This window comes from Hermetia illucens, chromosome 6 (assembly GCF_905115235.1).
Source record: "Hermetia illucens chromosome 6, iHerIll2.2.curated.20191125, whole genome shotgun sequence".
Taxonomy (NCBI): domain Eukaryota; kingdom Metazoa; phylum Arthropoda; class Insecta; order Diptera; family Stratiomyidae; genus Hermetia; species Hermetia illucens.
In genome coordinates, this window is record NC_051854.1 from 7,254,293 (window position 1) to 7,268,851 (window position 14,559).

Sequence of the window (14,559 nt, forward strand, 5' to 3'; positions counted from 1 at the left end):
GATCTGCTGGATGGGGGGTTTGTCAGTCCCCATCGGACCGCCGATCCTCATCTCCTCAACAGCTCGTTGGCGTTTCTGACTCCGAACCGCACTTTATAGTCGACCTCTTCCAATGCCTGCAGGCACTCTCCATTTTTACGGAGTAGAAAAGGTGGGGAATTCAGGGGTTTTGAAGGCGCAGGGATTGGATGAACTTGTTCTTATCCATGCGGATATTTGGCAACCAGGTGCGAGCTACCGATCTCCTGGGAATCCCGTCGTAAGGGATGACATTGTGCTTTACGCCCTCTCAGGCGTCGCTGATCTCAGCGATGCACAAACCGAGAAAGTTGCTAGAGAATTGGTCCTCGCAAACTATAATTTGGAATACACGACAACGTGAGAGGAATCAAAGCAGGGGATGAATCCCGTGTGTTTACCTTCGGTGTCCAGGAGATGCTCAATAACCTTCGGTAGTCTGGCCTCAATCCCCTGGTCCACACCTCCGGCACTAGTTTTCCTAGTCGCAATTACCATTCACCACCACCACACGTAAGCTTCTCCTGGCCACGTCGCTGAAGGGTTTCGCAGTTCGTGGCCCGTTGCCTGACTGTTGCTGCGTACTTTTCTTCAGATGTTGCTTAGCGCCTAAGCTTTTGAGCACTTTGCTCCGCTTGTGATTTTGCTCGACCTCTTCCTGAAATCGATTACGTTTCAGAGCGATGGGCTTCGCCATTTGCTCGTCTGCCAGGCGTTTGCTATTGTATTCCTCAACAATCGCCTATTATTTAGCGAAGTCTTTTTCATCCCGCTCATCGACAGTACCGGCCTCCTTATTCTTAGCAATCTCACTGAGAATATGCGTGGCCTTCTGATACTGGCTCTTGAGCAGGAGTCAAATGGACCTTCGTTTCTTAGTCAGTTTACGGCGACCAACGTTCTTGTCAGTTTTTACTTTTGAGGGATCCCCCAATGTCAAGGGTTTCGGGTCAGGAGTACTATGTCTGATACTCGCTACACCTAGTTCGATGGCAGGCTGGAAACCACCAGTCCATCTGCGCCTTGCTACGGCAGGTTCCTGCTGTTGGTTTCTGCGCAGCGATGCTACGGCTGGCACCGAGTGCACTACTCTCGACAACTACTGTCTTCTGCCTGGATGCCAGCAGCTTGTCCTCCGATGATGCACATGTCATCACCCCGACTTCTTCTACTGTGCTGTTCCACATTGGCTTGGGGTCCTATTAGCACCTTCTCCAGTTCAGGGAGGACGATCCCTGGGTTGTTGCTTTGGTCTATCCCACCGCCAGATCTACTTGCCCCTAACACTTGATCAGCAGACAAGCAGATCCTCATCAGTTGGATGAGCCTACTCCCAGCCCGGCCCTACACACTCTTGGTCCATCCGAAGACGGTTTCCAGCGGCCACCAGAGGAGGTCGTGTGAGGACTTGCCGAATTATGCAACTTTAACCTGAAGCATAATCAGACCAGGCCGCCTTAATTCGAGATAGTGTTTCCGTTAACGAATGTGAGATTTAGTATGTCTGCTTATCTAATATGTATCGAAAACCATTTTCAATTGATTTTTCCAGATTAAACCACCCAAAAAATTATAATTTTTGTGGTTCTGCTCTTCTTTCACATTTTTCTTCAAAACTCCTACAAGCTTTTCACAAAAACAGGATGTGAAGAATATTTGTTTTAATATTTGGAATCTCTAAAGTTTGAAATAGTCATAAAACTATATTTTTTCTTTCCAGATGCAGCCGATTTTCGCATGCGTTTTACTTGAAATGTAAGTAACGAACTTTTAAGTCTCTCTTTATATCTTTTGTATAGGAAGATTCAAATCTTTTATGGCTCTCATTGCAAAATTGTGGAAACATATATTTCTGGTAAATATAGAACATTTCTGTCCCTCTCAATTTTGGGAGAGGGATTTTATTTATTGTTATTATAGAAAAATGTACAACCGCATATTTCACATCCTTGTCGAAATAGCCTTCCTTTCTTCTTTTTTGGGAAATCTTACGTATCGATATTTAACTTTCTGCCTTTCTCACTCTCCCATGTCCCATATTGCGCTGGAGACATGTTATTCTTCAAAGTCTGACAGTCGAACCCTTTCTCAAGTTTAACCATGTGATATCTGGAAACCCTACTGGTAAACTCTCCTGTTTGCAAGCCCCCGAAAAGGGTACTTGGTTTGTCCATTACCTGCCTGAAAGTCAGCAACCGAACCATCCTTCAACGTTTGCGTGCAAGCTGTTTTAGCAGCGTCAAACGTCCCGTGGATGCCGAAGTTGGTTTTCAAAACAGTTGACTGATGGTTTCGTCAACCAATTTACTAGAAAACTAATTAAGGGATTTCCTGCTGCTGAATTGATCCCAGGACCTGGCGAAATTAGGACCATTCAATTTACCCAGCAAATTGGTGGCATTCCCATCACCAGCGTGTGAGATGGCGCATTGTTGAGGTGTAGCTTTCAATTGACGACATTTTCTGGGCGCCTTAATCTTCTTAATAATTTCACGTAGAAGGCACTATTAACGGCCTGTCCTTCCGACACCAATTCCGAATGGGCAACACCCTTCTGGTCAAAGAGAGCAGCATTGCTTTGACTTTGAGCTTTTACATGCGAGTCTTCTTTTAACGTGGTGTCTGTGGAATGAACCACTTGTTGCTACCCAGTTTTATTTTAGGGCCGTACTCGAAAATCCAGGTTCCATCCCTTAGAATGACGTTGCCTAAAAGTTCAGGGTTTACTTCAATCCATCCCAAAATATTAATATAATTGTTTCTGTTCATTCTTCAACACTATCGGGGCGAGCTTGGCACAAATCTTTCTCATATCAGGATCCTAACCGATGATTTTGTGCCCTGAGGTATCCGCGATGACACTGACATGAATTCTGCCAATGCAAACACGGCGGGCGCAACGCGCAACACTCCTCTGGTAGGGTTTCGTGGCAGAAGCAACTTAGGATGAGTCCTCTTGCAAACTTGGGTTTCGTCACTCTGATCAGATCTTAGAACATTTGCTTACTGCATCAGCCCTAACATATCAAATTGAGTATAGCGTTTCCTACTGTGAAAGTTCTCCTTGGGTACTTGGTTTTGGTTCGCCGGCAGGATTCCTGCCCCGCCCCCCACCCAGCCACCTTAGAACACCTGCAACAACCACAGGCAAATCTACTTTAGCTCCAGGGGATATCGCGATAAAACCAGGGGGCGAGTGGGTAACGATGATACTCAACCGTGCGTTTTTGATTTCTGTCCGTAAATTTCTCTCCAAATACCGTGAGATTGAGGTTGAGAATGCAATCCATGGTGCCTTCTTCTATCGCGGTATTGTTAATGTTTGGCTCCACGTGCGCCGTGTTTATTTTCAAATTTGATCATACGGTTCCATAGTTTTCTCTGACTTAAAGGAATGCCACATTCATTGTCACTTTCATATATGTCGTAGGAGCTAACGTAACCTGGGGACCACACAGAAATTACCGAGAGAAGCCTAGGGGTAAGCAAATGTATACGGAACGCTTTAGTTTGTCTGGGCTTAAGTGTTAGTGGCCCTCATCGGTCCAATTCTGCCAGTTGGACCAATTGGCACTCGAAATGCCGGAGGAACAGAAAACTCACTATAGCCCATTAAAAAATAAAATTTTTCCTTTTTTTATTGATCAATGATAGTCAGTCTGGATTGTTCTATATGTCAGCTCCTAGCTGATCGTAGAACAGTAATCTGACTGGACTATTTCTGTCTGACTATTCATATTGAAGTGTCTTCAAAAACTAACACTACGTAACTGCATAACCGAAGTGTAATTCATTGAAGATTTGATAGTTGTTTTTAGAAATGGGAAGGGGAAATGCTTTTACAAACTGATGGTCAGACTCCTGCCTCAGACCGATTACCGGCCAAAATAATCAAAATAATTACTGTACGGGCACAAACCCGTGGTTTACTGGACCTCAGCTACCTTGGTATCTCTCATATCTACATACATATTTTTCGCTTTAAGAATGCCTTGAGTGTAAGGTGTTACTTTGCTCCACGTGTCCTCGCTCTATAGCATGACCTGAGCTATGTTGTCGGGGACACATGACAGCCTTTCTGGTTATGGCACTCCGACCTTTCGCAGAGGAAAAAGGAGTGGGAGGCATCATCCTCCACATCCTTCCAATAAACGCAGTGGGATGACCATGATTTTCCGATTGTGTGCAGGTAAGACTACAAATACCCGTGACCGCTGAACAGCTGGCTCAGCTAATAGTCAATGTCACCGGGGTTTCGATTGAACTACGGCCGTGCGTTTTTGATGAGATGGGTGGTCCAATTACCCCTCGATTCTCATTTCCACGATTAATGTCATTCACAGAAAATGCGGTCTCTCTCTACACAAGCGGGACTCCCTTATTTCCGTGGCTTTTTCATAGGAATCCTTGTCTGTGGTGTTTCAAATCTGTTCGAGGTAGCTTATCTTCGTGTCTATCATGATCTCGCCAGCTTCAACATGGCTTCGACAATGACTTCACCAGATCTAGGAAGAAAAGATGTTCAGCCATCCATCTGTTAACTCGTTGCAGATCATTCCCAGTAGCTTGTTCAATCGTACTTCTAGTAACCAGTGTCGCAATATCATCCGACCAGATGCGATTCATCAGGCATCTCGAGTCATAGAGAACTACTATCTAACGCCTTCAAAAGGCTCCGACCAAGGATGGATCCTTGGACTGCCCCCGATATGACCTTAATTTTACGCTGTCCTTCACCAATCTCATAGAGCAGGGCACGGTGCTGTAAATAGTCCTTCAATATCTGTTACACCAAGCGTCACAAGGAGCTCCACTCGCCCAGAGTGGCGACTGTGCGCCTCAGCCTTTTTCACCGCTAAGACAGTGCTAGCATTCAGCTATTAAGATGCAGTATAATGGGCCGTAGCTGTAGCCAATATTCTCTCTGAAATCGGTTCTAAGGTGACGAAGGCGTATTTTACCGGTTAACGCTTGCTTTCATGTGGTTATACCGAGCACACTCTAGAATCTAACTTAGTTAGTTCGTTTGACGTAACGCTTGTCTCAATTGTATTGACAACGCCACCAAGTTGAACGCAACTCTTCTCCCTCGGGGAGCGCGAAGTTGTAGTAGTTGCTGAAGTTCTTGAAAAAGCGTGCCCATTGCCTGTCCTTGGACGCGATTAAGCGCGCGGGACAAGTAGCGCTCCCAGCAGCAGTGTGTAGGGTGGCAGACCATCGAATCCCGTTGCTTCCAAGGGAACGCTCAATGCGCATTGACCACAATGAATCCTTTCTGGTGCCCATTTTGCCAAATTTTGCATTTAATTGGTTATTAGCAAGATTAACGCAATGAATACGAGCCAGATAGGTCCTCAAAAGTTCAAATCTTTGCGACGAATCTCCCCGTCGAAAAAATACCTTCGAAGAATGTTCTTCAGGTCGTTGCCACGGTGCTACCGAATACCTGGAACTGAGGGAGGTAACAAGCTCCTTGCGAAATATTAGTATTTGTGAAATAAAAAACTTTGCTGGCCACCAAGATAGCGTCTACAATTGAAATTATTATCGGTTTTTGCTAGAAGCACCGGAGAAGCACGTTAGTGGCGGAACTCCACTCATGACAGCTTTGATAGGCAATATTTTACTCGACTCCGCAGGGTTCCAAGAGAGCTCCGTCATTACCTTAGCATGGGTCCAGCGAGCTAAACTAAGGAGAATTTTAATTGATTTGGTCATCGTAGGCATTAGATGGAACAGTCAATTTTCTTGCTTGCCCTTAACGCTCTTTCCCCACTAAGTCTGATCTAGATATGAAACGCAATGGTTCACTCGACTGTCGTGTCCCCGGCAGTGCGGGACGACGGAATTAAATGGTTTCACAAGAGCTTTAATTAGTGTATCCAATTTTCTGAGCATCTGCAGGCATCGACATTTTTCTTGGAGCGGACGACTGAAGAAACATCTCAGTTCCCAAACTTCTTAGTGTGCAACCTGGCGAAACTTGCGCATAGGCGATTTGCTTTAAATGAGTTGTGTTGGTGCAAGTTTTTGCAAGGATATTCCGCCCAACACACAGCCAGTCAGTCTTGGCTTGATGAGTTTCGCAAGCAACTTCCCTGCTGTGTCCGATAAACTGGGAGAATGGGACGGCGACCGCCCATCGGGGTCATCTTTGCAGTTGCTTATCAGCACAAACCTGGTAACCTCCCAGCGATAGGGAAAAACCACCACTGTTAAACACGAGTTGAATGCGCTGAGTAGAAAGTCCGGCTGATACTTACATACAACTTTCAGCATTTCGCTGGGAATACCATCGGGTCCTGGTGCTTTCCTGTCATTCATGAAAAGGAGCGTCTTCTCTAGTTGCTTTACAGTGAAGAGTGAGTCTCACCCTCTTATCGGCAGCGTCAGCTGGGGGACAGGAAAAGTGGCTGGGCGATTTCTTCAATCTTCACTGCTTTCATGGAAGAGGGTGCTCGACGAGTATCGAGTTTTATGGTAACCAGCTTATGCCCAAACCCCCATGGCTTCCTGCTAACGTCATTGATTAGTTCCTGCCAACAGCATGTTGCACCGGAGTTCCTTTTTCGCACTGTTACATTGAGCGGATCTAAGGGTTACCTCATCTTGGGTCCTTACACGCTGAGGAATCTGCCGAAGTTTGAGGTAGAAGGAACGCCAAATATCTGGTCGGAAAATTTATCCCGCTTCTATCTAAGCACTCAGCCTTTCTTTTCCTTCCCAACTGCTTGTTCCTAAACAGACATATATCTTCGACATTTACTATAAGGTGCATTCAGAAGTTAAAAAGTCCTGAATTTTCCCCCCAACCTCCTTTGTGTCTGAAGGAATTCTGCTTCAAAAGGCAATAGATTTCCTTCCGTTAATTTTCGTGTGTTCTATCTATCACTTTCTGAAAGCTGATTGAGTATGTTCAAGAAAATCACTGCCGATAGCCAAAAAGATAAAAATGTATCCAACCGAGTTCAGGACGAAATGCAATAAATATTTTTAACTAAGTATCACATTTTTCAAACACAAAGAGCTTTTATTTCTACTCACCGTTGTCCAAAGGCTCCTCAATTAGAATTTGGTTTCCGAATGGAATAATCCCGCATAACTTACGTCAATAAAAGGATCGTAAAAACCAAGTGGCCATTCAAAGCATTTTACACTTACTTGCGAGAAAACCCCTTCAATAAATTGCTCAGTAGCCCTTCCTAATCAATCCCTCTAAATATTCACAATCCATGCAATATTGGTCCATTTACTTTGAAAGGGGTTTATCTCAATTTTCCAAACGAAGAACGCAGAAAAAGATCGTCCCCAAAGCTTTCGAATTTCGTTTTCAATCGCCGGGCACCGACCATCATAATCACGGCGGAAGGTGCGTGGGTTTTTTTGGGCGAGTCCTTTTTCGCCTTTACTCGTTACGTACATCACATTGAGAAAAAGGACATGCCCGATAATTGCAGTCGTTCTGGTTTTTAAAGGACAAACAAAAAAAATTGCCAAGCGATGATGGGACAGGGTCGAAAATAAGGTGTGAGGATCAATTTATTCAATATTCAAGGATTGCAAACATAAATTAGCACGGACTGCGATGTTCCGCAAACAAGACCATTTGCGAAAGCAATTTTGGTACGCACAACACAACGTTAAGCTGGAACCAGGATGGCCTGATAATGGCCGAATGAGGGTGGCGTAAACGATAGTGGACTACTTAAAAAAATCATGGGTGCTTCTGTGTGAAGCGGGGCTGTAAGTGGATTAAATAAGGATTTTTGAATTCTGCCCGAGTGCGGAAGTTGTCCAGTCCGAGTTGTGATTTTCAAACTGAAGGTTATTGCAGGCATTTGTATAATTCAATGGTTTTCGACTGGAATTAGCTACAAAGCTGCGACAAACGGATAAGCTTCCAACAACTTTGACATTGTTTTTTCCTCTAAACTTCCCTCCCCTGCCCGTTTTTCATCGAAAGAAGATCCAGAAAGTCATATAATTGAACAAAAACGTGATATAGCCCAGAAACAAAAGCAAAAGAACCACATGAACCGAATTTCGTCAAGCATAACAGCGGGACCCCATGGTGATGGTCATTCAAATTCATGGACATGGCTTTCTATCTTTCCATCCCTTGCCTGCTCCAAACGCCATCGTCCACGCTCCCAGGACAAGAAAGTCCTCGGAATCAAAGGCAATGTTTCAAGACCACGAAGAATGTGATTTCCTTTTCTCCCAGCACAAGGAAAACTCTGTTTTATGCCCGGGACATACCGCCCTATCGTCATTACAAACCGAAGTCGTGACAATTTTGAGGCTATGAAAATCGTGCTGTGAAGTTTTCCTTCCCAGCCGAATTGCTTATGCTCAAAGGACAGGACTTTTGGCCATTTGCATATTTTGCAATCGTTTGACCATAAATTTCCTGCATGATATCATGACCAGAAACTGAAGAAAGTGAAATCATATTTTAGATGTTTGGAGGACAATTTTGTGGAAATAAATTTTTCAAGTGGTTTTTTTCTTTCTCTCGCCGATGCTTGTCAGGATGCTGGATTTTCCGGAAAATTGATACTTTCGATAAGAGACTTGAAAACTTTTCTGCTGATTATTTGATCAGATTTGCATATGTACGACCATCTTATTTCAATTAGGCAAATTTATGAGGGGATGGGACTTTGGGCCTAAAAATTTGGCTTTCCTGAATTTGTTTTTAATCTCATTTATGCTCTTATGACCCTTGTCATAGCCTTTATACCCCATAGCGGAAGGCAGAAATAACGTCGTTTATGGGAGCTGATTTCAATTTTTGTCTCCTTGTCTGATCAGAAAACGATTGGTAGATCCTCTTATGTTGAATATTAATGCCAATTGGATACCGGAAAAGCACACCCTTGTAATAGTACTACAAAGTAACGATGTAACCAGACTCTCTGGATGTAAAATGTGCTGGGTTATGTTGGTTGGAAAGTTTGCCCTTTTCAGGGATTTCAGGAGTTTCAGGTATGGGCACTACCTGGGGTAATGAGACGGGACTTTTCTAAGTTGTGCTTTTTACATTCTGGGTCTCTTCTGTTTTAAATCAGCGGAATCCCCTCTGCCTTGGGAGCTGCATGACTAAAGTGGCTACAGGAACAATATGGGACTAGAAGCTTCGATGGGTGCTAGTGATGGAAGGGTTTGCAAAATTGGGATTAGGAGTAGTTGCCCGTGTAGAAGACTACTCTACCCCGGAGATCAAAATGTCGGTTTTGGGGTTGGAGTGTAACGAGCAATTTAGGGAACAAATGAGCTTGCAGAAGGTTGCCTTCATACAGGACCTGATTGGAGATGTATTGGGAACGGTCGCCATTTGGTGTTGGAGCAATGGCGGAGAACTTTGCCCACTTGGCGCCTGTGTCGTTCTATTTGGGATGAAGTAGAGTCGAACGAGAAGATAAAACGACGGATAAGCTGTTTTTGGAAAAAAACTTAACTTCTGTGGCCCTGGGATAGGCATAGAAATATGAAAGCACCAGTTGCGCGATCCAGTGTCACCATGGCACTGGATGATGTACACCCCGAGATATATGACATTTTTGACAGTTGGGGTTGTTGCGGAGTGTTGCGGTTTTTGAGGCGCAGGACAGATGTGTCCCTCTACATTTCCGGCGTCAAGCAGATGTTTCCTTGAAACAAGTTTCACATTTCTGGGGATTTAGGGATCAGGAAAGAATTCAGGAACACTTCACCTACCGGGATGCCTTTGCTGGAGATATAAAGGATCAAGCCGCCGGATGTCGGTGGGCTCAGATGGCGTCCAGGTGCGAAGGTGGTTTAGGGAGGTCGGTGGTGAGCAAGAAGAAGAGGGTGGTATAAAGGACTGATAACAGCAGAGCATGAGTAAGGTGTCGAGAGGTGTGAATCTATGTTGGCTTGGTGATCTGAGGAGGTGATGAGGAAGACGAGGCAGTAACCCTGTCCGCCATAACAAAACCAAGTAGCCGAGGAGAACTTCCATGTTGATGGCACTGGGAAACGCTGTATTCACTTTTGTTTGCTGGCCGGGATCCAGTAGGCTAATGCTCCAAAAGCCTATTAGGGCGAACAGACCCGAATTTGTATGGGGACTCATATGAAGTGGCAGTTGATCACGAAACCTTACCAGAGGTACCGTGGGAGCCGGGATAGCCCCTGAATTCACATGTTTCAAGAGAATTCCTATCTCATTTGCATTCAGCTCGATTATAGCGGTTGGCCCCCTAGTGGGAGTTTCATGGGGATGGTGGTTACGTTCAAGCGACCTCGGCGTGTTACCCACTCCTTAGTTCGGTAGAAATTTAGCTAGGTCTCGCATCCACCAATATAAATAAATTTAGCCATGCACTCAATATATACTGGCACCATTGTGTTTGTCTCAGCAGGGCTCTGATTGTGGTCACAAAACGGTAAAACCGTAGAGACATAATTATAAGTGGGCTTGGGATTTTCGCCCATTTAGGAAGCTAAGAATTAGCTTGTAGTGATGCCGAAGGAAATTTAAAATCCCCGAAAACTTAAAAGCGAGTCAGAACTCTCATACAGAGGGGAAATCTTTCCTTAGATCGAGGAGACAGGTTCGAGGTTTTCCGGTTTGGTCCTAAAAGAGCGTCCTATTTCAGAATGGAGGCGGCGTGTTCTACCGAGTATTTGGGTTGGTTGGCGAATCGGAAACTGGGGATAACGTTGTTGGCATCACCTTGTTCGTATATCTGAGGTTTTATTATCCGCTCGAAGGTTTTGGCAGAAGAAGATGGGGAAGATCGGGGCTGTAGAAGTAATCGTCAATAATTAAGGATAGGATGGCGGGTATGGTTTATCTGAGCTCTTGGTTTGTGGCAGGGTTCAGTTCGGTGCTGAGGTAATTGTAGAGCTAGTTGGTGTTAGGAGTGAGAACTCTCTTGCGGATCCACCTGCCTGGGGATCAGGTTTTATGCAAGATGTGTGGGGATTACGGAAAGTACCTGTTTCTATATAATTTCTGTCGGAGGGCCTTCTTATATTTTATATCTTCCAGGATATCGTTGGCAAGGTAGATCAAATTGCTGTAATTGAGGAAATGGATTGGGATCAGTTCATTGCATACTTGCTGAATCGTTGTTAGACGTGTTAGACGAACTATCAGGTTGATGATATCGTTAGAGACTTAGTTTTTGGAGGGGAGGAGGAGAAACTGAAATTTTGAATTGAGGCGTGCATTTATACGTTTCCAATTGGCTTTTAGGAAGTCAGGGGCTGAAGGTATGGCTCTCTCCGGCAGTTGGTTAGGGATGGCGGTAATATTACTGTTGATAAGGAAATGGTCGAAGCAGAAGCGGGGAACCTTTTATTGAAGCTGGGGAGGGCTGGGCTAAAGGAAGGAAATTATCGTCGAGCATGATTGAAGTTGGAACGGGCTGGGCTGAAGTGTTAGAGATTAGTGCTGGGTTGCGAGTCCTATTCTTTTTCCTCCTTCCAGTTTGTAAAAGAAGGATGTGCCTGTGTTTCTTGCCGTTTCGTCTTTTTTTATGAGACATCGACACCAGAGTGAAGAGGGGCTTTTCACAGTCGATTATTAAAAGTTTTATGAGGAAAAGGCGAAGTGGCTAGTAATCTGGACACTGACGTCCCTCATTAACAACTTGAAAGGGAAAAGAAGAATAGAAGTCACATATTCTGCAGCTTCATCGAAGCTTAAATAATCGGTGGTAGAACATCGAAACGGTGCCATCGAGTAGGATTCACTAACTCAAAGACCGGCTAGGATCCCCACAAGGCCCAGAAGTTAAACCACGAATTCTGCATGCTATAAAGTGACGTATCCAGATTGCGAGAAGAACTGTGTAGTTAAAAGAGGGGCAAGGACGGCTACGGTTTCTTACCAGGGCAGAGGCAACTCTTCAGGTGCTGCCTCACCTCTGGCGTCGTTGAGACTCCAAAAAAGCTATTCGTTTTAAGGTAAAGGTGTAAAGGTACGTGAGAGCAGGGTGGTTCTCGCTCGAGATCTTCCTGCATTCACCACATCAACATCTTAAGAATAGTTTTAGAACAGTACGGGGAGTTTAGATCTTCGCTGCACCTGCTCTTCATCGATTTCGAAAAATTCGATAGTGCGAACAAGGAGGCACGCACTAAGCAGGAGGGGCATTCCGGAGTAATGTCAGCACCCACATCAAACTGACACTGTTTCGTGCAAGTGCCTTTCCCTTGTTATATAGGAGTGCCACGTGGAAAGCGAACCCCACTGTTAACAAAAACTTCCAAGCGTTGGTCAACACCTGTTTGCGTCGTATCATCAGAGTACGATGGGCTGATACTATTTCAAACGAAGAATTTGATCGGCGCCCAGGTGTGGCATCAATACGCACTGTGATCGGAAGACGGTAGTGGCAGTGGATAGGTCACATATTAAGGAGGGGCCACAATTGCATTGCGAGCTACGCTCTGTGATGCAATCCTATTTTCAAAGATAGTCAAAGAATGGGCCGCCTCAAGGGCACTTGGCGCAGAACAGGAAATGTGGAGTATGGGCGTCTCGGCGAGTCGTGGGGGAGTTGAAGTACATTTCAGCTAACCACGAACGTTGACACCTAGGCGTGGTTGACACACTATACCCCACCAAAGGGTAATTGATTATAATAATCATTGACGCAACAATCCAATTAGGACCTTGAAATGTGTTAAAGCATTTCATTCAAGCATTTCATTCAAGACCTTAACGGTACACTACACGATCACAGTACCCTGTAGGAGGCAGTGTGGTCAGCATTGTGCTCGCCCGAAATTATGACCCTGATTTGGCTGAGGTACTCATTCATAGGTGAGGCGACTGGTATTCGACATCCAATAACGATAACAAATCCCTCTGCCCCCAGTGAGAATTGAACCGCGACCGAATGTAGTTATTTTATCAATGTTCTTGACATTAGAATGGCTTCCTGTCTTTTGGTGGTCAGAAAGCTATGACCTAAGAACTTTTCGAGGGTTATATCATTTGAAACTCCAATTAGAGATTTGAAGTTCCAGTTAGAGATCCACTAATATGACATAGACTCTTCCCAAGTCGCCAGGCCTTAAGGCTACTTTAAATTGGAGATATGCCGAAATTTCCTTCGGATTTGTGTCTACGGTTGGAGACCACATAAGGTTGTATGCTCCTGTTGTCTAGCTTCCTCTTCCGCATTTCGATTCTTGCATATTTTCATATTTTTGTATTTTTTGGATCCATTACCTTTTACAAGTGCTGGGTCCATCTGGTGCTGGCAAATAACTTGTTCCCTTTGTTCTGTTGTTTTGCGAGTGAAGCTTTTCCCATTTCGGGAGTTTGTTCCTGGATGTTTCTTGAAACCATTCCCGCAGCCCCTTTGACCTTTGAGTTACCTAGAAATTATTAAATTTACTTTTCTACAAGCTAATGTAACTCAGGGCTCTACAAGCATAGACTCCACACATAGACAACTCTTGAGTAGTAGTGTCTGGCTACGATGTAGCTGGCTAGGAGCTTGAGATCATAGCGAATGAAACGAAAAGATTGCTTTTTGATTAGATACAGCTCTATTGTATTGAGATATCAGATATCAATATTTCGGGCGCCAGTTGCTCCCTTTCTCAGTTTTTACAACTTAATCGCAACCAAAAAGTTTAACGCCAAAAACCCCGAAGGAAGCAATCGTCATAATTAACGGCGCAGCAACCGGTATCCGGTCTGGGCCTACCTTAATACGAAACTCCAGACATACTGGTTTTTCACCAAGGTCCACCAATTCGATATCCCTAAAAATTGTCTGGCGCCCTGGCCTAGGCCATAGTTCCACCTCAGGCAGGGTCTGCCTCGTCTTCTTTTTCTACCATAGATATTGCTCTTGTAGAATATTCGGGCTGGATCATCTTCATCCATACTGATTAAGTGACCCGTCCACCGCAACCTATTTAGTCGGATTTTATCCACAACCTGACGGTCATGGTATCGCTCATAGATTTCGTCATTATGTAGACTACGGAATCGTCCATCCTCATGTCCTTCTCAAAGCTACCAGCAATGCTCCTTCAAACTTGAGCCGCTTTGTAGCTCCAAGGAACAGAAATCGTGACTTCCATTTTGTTTCAGTTGTTAAGCTGACTTGCCGTTTTTTCAATATAAGTTTCTCGTCGTGCAACTCTTTCAATAAATAATAATCTTTTCCCAACTCCAACACTTCAATCCTATAACCTTTCCCCTTCCCAACAAACACCTCAGTACCCATATGGGTTTCTGCCTCATCTACTTGTTTTTAGTCCGGTTTACAAGCATGAAAATGAAGGCTGGCCATAGTTAGTTTATCTATTATTCCATATCAATATTTTTCTGTTACAATTAAGCATATTTTCTCCAAATCTATGTAGTAATTACGCGTTTAATTACGGCGAAGGGATAAATATGTATTCTACCTAGTCGTGTAGTCAGTTTTATCTTGACAGTCAGATCTCAATCAACATCCTGGCCATATTATTTACATTTGGTTATATTAGATGTACTGTTCGTGCCCCAATGACCTGCTTCCTAACTGTCTATGCAGACCA

At 44.4% G+C, this 14,559-nt stretch overlaps 1 protein-coding gene across 4 annotated transcripts in view; it reads left to right on the forward strand.

Annotated features, from left to right (window-relative positions):
• LOC119659922 (dipeptidase 1) overlaps positions 1-14,559 on the forward strand; it is a 394,749-nt gene that overhangs the window by 188,951 nt on the left and 191,239 nt on the right. For all 4 annotated transcript variants that reach the window (XM_038068255.1, XM_038068254.1, XM_038068256.1 and 1 more), the window contains one exon: positions 1,739-1,773. The gene's annotated coding sequence lies outside the window, so the exon portion shown is untranslated. The remainder of the gene's footprint in view (positions 1-1,738; positions 1,774-14,559) is intronic.